Source organism: Babylonia areolata, chromosome 5 (assembly GCF_041734735.1).
Source record: "Babylonia areolata isolate BAREFJ2019XMU chromosome 5, ASM4173473v1, whole genome shotgun sequence".
NCBI lineage: Eukaryota > Metazoa > Mollusca > Gastropoda > Neogastropoda > Buccinidae > Babylonia > Babylonia areolata.
Genome location: NC_134880.1, coordinates 26,917,351 through 26,924,850, shown reverse-complemented (window position 1 = coordinate 26,924,850; position 7,500 = coordinate 26,917,351).

The following is a 7,500-nucleotide window of genomic DNA, read 5'->3' as shown; positions in this document are numbered from 1 at the left end:
TCTCTCTCTCTCTCTCTCTCTCTCTCTCTCTCTCTCTCTCTGTGTGTGTGTGTGTGTGTGTGTGTCTCACTCTCTCTCACTCTCTCTCTGTCTCACTCTCTCTCTCACTCTCTCTCACTCTCTCTCTGTCTCTCACTCTGTCTGTTTGTCTGTCTCCCTCTCTTTGTCTCTCTCTGTCTCTCACTCTCTCTCTGTCTCTCACTCTCTCTCTGTCTCTCACTCTCTCTCTCTCTGTACAATCGCGTGAACGGGAACAGCCTGACGAAAAGCACAAGTACCTTCATGTCATGCAATTTGTGCATTCATGGTTTCTCTCCTTCATGATGTGGTTTGTTTTCTTACTTCCACATAGCAAGAGACGTCAGTTAAGCGTGCACCCATGCATCTGTATTATTATTATTATTATCATCATCATCATCATCATTATTATTATTATTATTGTTGTTGTTTATTGTTTATTATTATTATTATCATCATCATCATTATTATTAAACGTGTCGTTTACCGGGAACTACCTCTTCCAAATCCTCCATATGTAACAGGAAAAAAAAACAAAAAATCAAATCAAGAACAAGGACAACAACAACGACAACAACATCAACAACAGCAGCAGCAACAACAACAATAACAACAAAGAAAGAACAAGAAGAAGAAGAAAAAAAGACATATGGGAAAACGGAAAATAAACAGAAAGGAAGAAAAGTTAGAGCAAAGCAGAAAAAAGAAAGGAAAGAAGGGGGGGGGAATGTGAGAATTTAATGAAAGAAAGAAAACAAATGTAAGAAAGAAGGAAAGAAAGGGAAAAAACGAAAGAAAAGAACGCACGGAAGGACGGACGAATAAAAGAAAGAAAAAAAACCAATGAAAGAACGAAAGAAAGGAATTACAGAAGGAAAAAAAAAGAATAGAAACTTAAGAAAGAAAGGAAGAAAGAAAGGGAGAAAGGACAATAATGAAAAAACGAAAGAAAGAAAAAAAGAGAAAGAAAGGCAAGGAAAAGAACAGAAAGAAATTACAGGAAGAATGAAAGAACGAAGGAACGAAAGAAAGAAAAGAAAAGAAAGAAAACAAAGAACGAAAGAAAGAAAGACAGAAAAACGAAAAGAAAAAAAAACGAAAGAAAAATAAAGAAAGAAACTCAATGAATTAAGAAAGAAAGAAACGAAGAGAAAAACAAAGAAAGAACCCGAAAACGAAAAGAGTGGGAAAGGTTTGAGGCTTCAGCTCTGCATTTTAACCGTGCGGCGGTTTTCACTTCAGTAATTGGAGAGGCCATGAAACTTTGATTCGCCCAGCGTCTCTGAGCTCCTTGCCAGGTGATTACGACGCTGACTTCTTGTCCCGGGTATCAGCCCTCCACCACATGGCCTCTCGGCTCCCGTCGTTCTGGGGGTTGGAAGTTTGCAACTACACACCACCACCACCGCCGCTACCATTCTACCCGATGATAGTAGAACGTCACCTCAGAATCATGATGATGATAATAATAATAATAATAATAATAATGATAACAATAATGTACATTTATATAGCACCCTTTCTCTCTAAGAGCTCAGGGCGTTTAACATGAAAGAAAAATATTACAAGTTACATAAAACATCATGACCACTCTTTCTCAAAAAACCCCTTCCCCTCCCCCTCCCCACACACACACACTCCCCCTCCCACTCTACATACATCCAAAGGAAGCTGACATGGGTGGTGTTGGAGAACACGGAAGCTGAGAGTGCTTATAGATAGGTTTTAAAAAGATGAGTCTTTAGCAATGAGCGAAAAGCAGAAATAGAATCAGATGCACGGATATGATGAGGAAGGTTGTTCCAGATGTGAGGAGCAGCAAACAAGAAAGAACGTTCACCATAGGTTCTTGTATTGACACGAGGAAGTTTCAAAAGGTAACAGAGGAAGAGCGGAGATTTCTTGCGGGAGTGTAAACACTGATAAGGTCAGAAAGATATGTAGGTCCTGCGGAGTGGAAAGCAGAAAAGCAGAGACACGCAACTTTGTACTTAATTCTCGCTTCAATGGGGAGCCAATGTAGAGTGCGGAGGTGAGGAGAAATGTGATCAGTACGTGGGACTCTGAGTCAGACGGGCAGCATTGTTTTGAAGTTTTTGAATTCGCTGAAGAATATTATGTGGACAGCCTATGAGAAGAGAATTACAGTAGTCGATTCGTGACAGCACAAAAGCAGAAATAAGAGTTTAAGTAGTTTCAACAGAAAGGTACTGACTGATAGAGTAGATGCGACGAAGTTTACAATGGACTATGCGTATCAAGTTTACTACTTGAGCATGCATGCTGAGGTTTGAGTCAAGAATGACTCCAATGTTCCTTGTTGATTTAGAAAACTGAACTGTGTCATCACCAATCACAACAGAGGCAGAAAAAGAAGTAGATGTGGACATTCTTGCAGAGGAAATAATCATAGCTTTAGTTTTGTCATCATTTGACTTTAGTTTGTTTTGAGTGTGTGTGCTAGCTATCTTGGTAAAGACAGTTCGTGTCTGACTCGTCTGGGCGTCGGTCGTTTATATCACAGCTGGCGTCACTCGGCTGATGCGAGTTTTTGTTCGTGTAACTGGTTTTAAACTTCTTGATAGGATACATGATCTATGATACAGTATAAAGTCTGTTGCAGTTCATTATTTCGGTGCATGGATGTTTCTGTTACCTGTGTTGTTTCCTTGCAGCGACCGTTACCACCACTACCATAACCACCGTCCTCTTTTTTTTTCTCTTATCTCAGAGAAACTGATTGGTGGTGTCATAGTTATGATGCGCTTCACTTCGTGTGAGATGGAGAGAATATACAGCTGTTTTGGTTGACTGTTGTTTGCTTCTTTGGTACTGTGCGCTTGAGAGAAGTAAGTCATACGTGTGATTGTGATTGTTTGTTTGTTTGTTTGCGTGTGTGCGAATGTGTGTGTGTGTGTGTGTGTGTGTGTGTGTGTGTGTGTGTGTGTGTGTGTGTGTGTGTGTGTGTGTGTGTGTGTGTGTGTGTGTGTGCTCGCTTACGTGTTTGTCTGTATGTGTGTGAGGGGAAGTATTCATTCACAAAGAAGAGAGAGGGACAGAGAGAGAGAGAGAGAGAGAGAGAGACAGACAGACAGACAGAAACAGAGAGAATGAAAATGACACTGATGAATTGTTATCAACAAATAGCGTTTTACAGCTCTAATGCCAAGGGACACCCTTCAGCCGATGCAAGTGACTAGCAATGAAAAAACCCCGCATAAACAGTAATAACAAACAAACCGCAATGCGTACACACAATCACATACATCCATGCGCATAACATCCAGACTATTCATGCATACCACGTGAGAGAGAGAGAGAGAGAGAGAGAGAGAGAGAGAGAGAGAGAGAAACAGACAGACAGACAGAGAGAGAGACAGACAGACAGACAGACAGACAACGAGAGAGATACAGACAGACAGACAGAGAGAGAAACAGACAGACAGACGGACAGGCAGATAGACAGAAAACGAGAGAGACAGAGACAGACAGACAGAAAGACAGACAGCGAGAGAGAGAGGGGGGAGAGAGAGAGGCAGACAGACAGACAGTCAGACAGACAGACACACGGAGAGAGGGGGAAAGAGAGAGAGAGGGAGAGACAGACAGACAGAGACAGAGAGAGAGAGACATACATACATACAGACAGACACACACACAACGAGAGAGAGACAGACAGCGAGAGAGAAGGGGGGAGAGAGATAGGCAGACGGACAGACAGACAGACGGACAGAGAGAGAGCGAGAGCGAGAGCGAGAGAGAGAGAGAGAGAGAGAGAGAGAGAGAGAGAGAGAGAGAGAGTCCGACTCGTAAATGCTGTTTGCGAAAATAAACAGCAAAATGATATGACAGTTGCACATTGTCAATCTGTACGCACTGCTGTTGCACGCCAAACTGAAGGCCAATACAATCCTCACCAACGTGAAATGGGAATTTAAACTCTACAAACAATGTGATATCGCACACACACACACATATCAATGTGCTGGCAGTATTGTGGAACGGACCACCAGGGTTTTAGGACTTATAGTTTGTTAAGCGTTAGATGCACGTTTCCCACACTGTGCTTGGATCGAATGAAATGAAAGTTTGAATGAGTTTGCTGGACTCTTCGCAAACACAGAACAAAAGATAACAGTAACATTCTCTCATGTATCCCTTGGCTGCTAAAACCTTGATGAAATGAAATCGGCGTGACATGAATTTGAAGTACAATAATATATAAACACAAAACAAAAAGATAGCAGTAAACTTCTCTCATTAACCCTTTGGCTGCTAAACCTTGAAGAAATGAAATCGGTGTGGCATGAACTGATCGTAGAAGATCTACTTCTGGTGCAGTTTTAAGCGGCGTGGTGCATTTTGTTGAACGGAAACGAATGCAGTTGAATGAACGATGATGAATGATAATACGGATACTTATATAGCGCCTATCCTCGGTCGGAGACCAAGCTCAGAGCGCTTTACAAATAATTTTAAGAGGGGAGAGTCCGAATAAAGAAAGGTGACTAACATCCTTACCTGTAACCTCAACCGTTATTCCAGGCAACAATGCTTCACCGACAAACCAGCTCGTCAGCAGCAGTCAAGGGGTTAAAGAGGACACAGTTACAAGCCAGTGTTGCCCAGGGCTATCCACCAGCTGCCGTGCAAACAATTAAACGAGGTACGTCTCTTGTATTGTTCTGTATGTACATATTCTAAATGCATGTAATTACATATATATTTGTGTATTTACTTCCTTGCATGCTGTTTTGTATTTTTTTTCACACGTCAGGGGCCACACACAGTTTAGGAAGTCGCCAGTACTTCAGGTGTCTTCTGGAAGTGAAACCCCTGCCTTGTCTGGTCAGTTCAAGTCATCCTGAAAGCTGAGAGCACGTGAACAGTACCACTGTCTAGAAAGGAAATTAATAAGGTGTAAAACAACCTTCTTCTTCCTCTTCCTCTTCTTCCTTAAGTCTGTGAAGAGCGATTGTGGCGCCACACAGAAGAACTGTTCACCAGATTCCTACAGGTCCTGCCAGTTTTTTCTGCTCAGTAACAGGCAAAGCAGAATCAAGAAATTATATTCCAAACTGGAATGTATTCGATCATGGATCAATACAAAAACATTCTTTGCTCTTGTTGAACGCATGCTTCACTGTTGTTATAGGTTTTTTTTGTTTGTTTGTTGTTGTTTTTTTTTGTTGTTTTTTTTTTCAATGCAACAAGACATATCGGGTGTCCCATAAAAGTCAACCGCTTTTTACAAGTATTTTCGCAGTGACAGAGAAACCGAATTCATTGGAAATTTTCACACAATAACCTCATGATATCATCAACACGTCTGCAAAATATCTAAAAGTTCGGACACAAATTATGCGAGTATTGTCAAATTCAAAACAGCATGTAAAAAATCCAATATGAGAGGAAAACTCACTTATTTCAGTAATGTGGCCTATATCTTCCTCCACGACTAAACGAAGCCGTTTCTTCCAAGCACAAATGCTTTTTCGTATTTCTTCCACCGATATCTCCTCCCATGACATAATTATCTTGTCCTTTAACGCCTGCTCGGTAAACTTTCTCCTCCAGAGGGTCCCATATGGCATAATCCACTGGGTTACAGTCAGCAATTTGCGGATGAATTCTGGTGTAGCTTCCTCCAGATAAGCCTGGGTTACCCTACTTGTGTGTGAAGGAGCCCCATCTTGCTGAAACACGTAATTGTTTCTAGGATGAAGACGCCTACAATCCGGGAGAAGACTGTCATCCAACAACTGAATTTACTTTCACTATTAACCTTGGCTCTATCAGTGTCAATAAAATGAATCTTTGTTTTTTCCTTTCCAGGATACTCCAGCTGAAACCATTATCTTTTTTTGAAATTCTAGAAGTCTCATGATAGATGCGAGATAGCTGAATTTCTCGTTTCCAGTTCCCATAAACGCGATCGTTTTCGCGATTTTTAGCTATCTCTAACGTAGTCTTTCTCGTCAGTGAAAATGATCCTTTTCACATCAGTGGCCGAGCAGCGGTCATTCAAGTTACGGCAGCGAGTTTTTCTTGTCCCTCTAACATGTTGGTCCCTCCTTGATACCCGTATCCTCTTGAAGGGCTTCATCTCCAGTTCTTTCGCCATTCTTTGCACAGAAGACATGTTCACTTGTAAATCGCTTGTAACTTCTCTAAGAGATTTATGGATCCCTGGGTTCTCCTTCTTGGATTGAATCAGTTCCTCAACACGGTCCTTGTTCTCCTCCGAACATGCAGTCGTGGATCTCCCACTGCCAATTTTACGTGCTACTGACCCTGTAGTGCGTATTTTAGCGATAAGTCTATTTACAGTGACATGACTCCACCCCTTGTCTGGAAATTCCTTTACGATCCTTCTTCCACCCCAGCCTTTCTCATTGAAACAGTTTTCATTGGTAACCTTATCACTTTCACTCAAAGGCAAGGTTGATCCTTCCAGACTGAAACCTTGGGCAGAACTGATTTTGGATGCAGACGATAATTAAATAAATCAATAGACTTGACACCCAGACAGGCTATTTTTAGACTGACACTGATTGACAGATGCCAACACCTGGCAACTGGCATGAACGAAATGAAGGTCACATTGCACAGGTCTGATATTGGATTTTTGACATGCTGTTTTGAATTTGACAATACTCGCATAATTTGCGTCCGAACGTTTAGATATTTTGTAGTCTTGTTGATAATATCCTCAGGTTACTGTGTACTATTTTTCAATGAATTCGGTTCCTCTATCACTGAGAAAATACTTGTCAAAAAGCAGTTCACTTTTTCTGGGGCACCCGATATAAAAACCGAAATGTGAATAACCCTCTGGTTGAATCTGGTTGTTTCTTTGTATTGTATTTTCCTTTCTGGTCTGTTATCGTAATCTGTTTTTACTTAGCACACAGTGAATGACTGAAAAGGTGCTAAAAATACGCTAAAGAGAAGACAAATTTCTCATGTAAGGGGCATGCTTTCCTCTCTCTGGAAAACGAAAGGGGAAAAACTAATCTTCTGTAGAATCTTTTTTTTAAACTGTAATCCTCAACAGATGAAAACTTCCTCTCATAGTTTTTTTTGTTTTCTTGTTGCCTTTTCTTGTCTCACAGCAACAACATAGAAATAAACCACAGATTAGAAACAAAAAGATCTGAGTCAGAAACTTTTTTTTTCTTTTTTTTGGGGGGTGGGGGTGGGGGGAGGGAACAAATAAGCTCAAGAGAAACAAACGAAAAACAGAAAAAGAAACAAACATTGGGAGTTCCATTAGGATGGCCTAGGGAGTATTCTAGCACTCTTTTTAGAGATGTTTAATACTTGATTGTTTTATTTAAAAAAACAAAAAAATGTCTTGTTCCTTTTTTTTTTTTTTGGCATGCGGCGATACCCTCTCCTCAGGAGAGCACCTCGAAATCCTCGCAATGTAATTCACTGGGACAAAAAGGTACGACACTAGACTACACTGGACTAAACGAC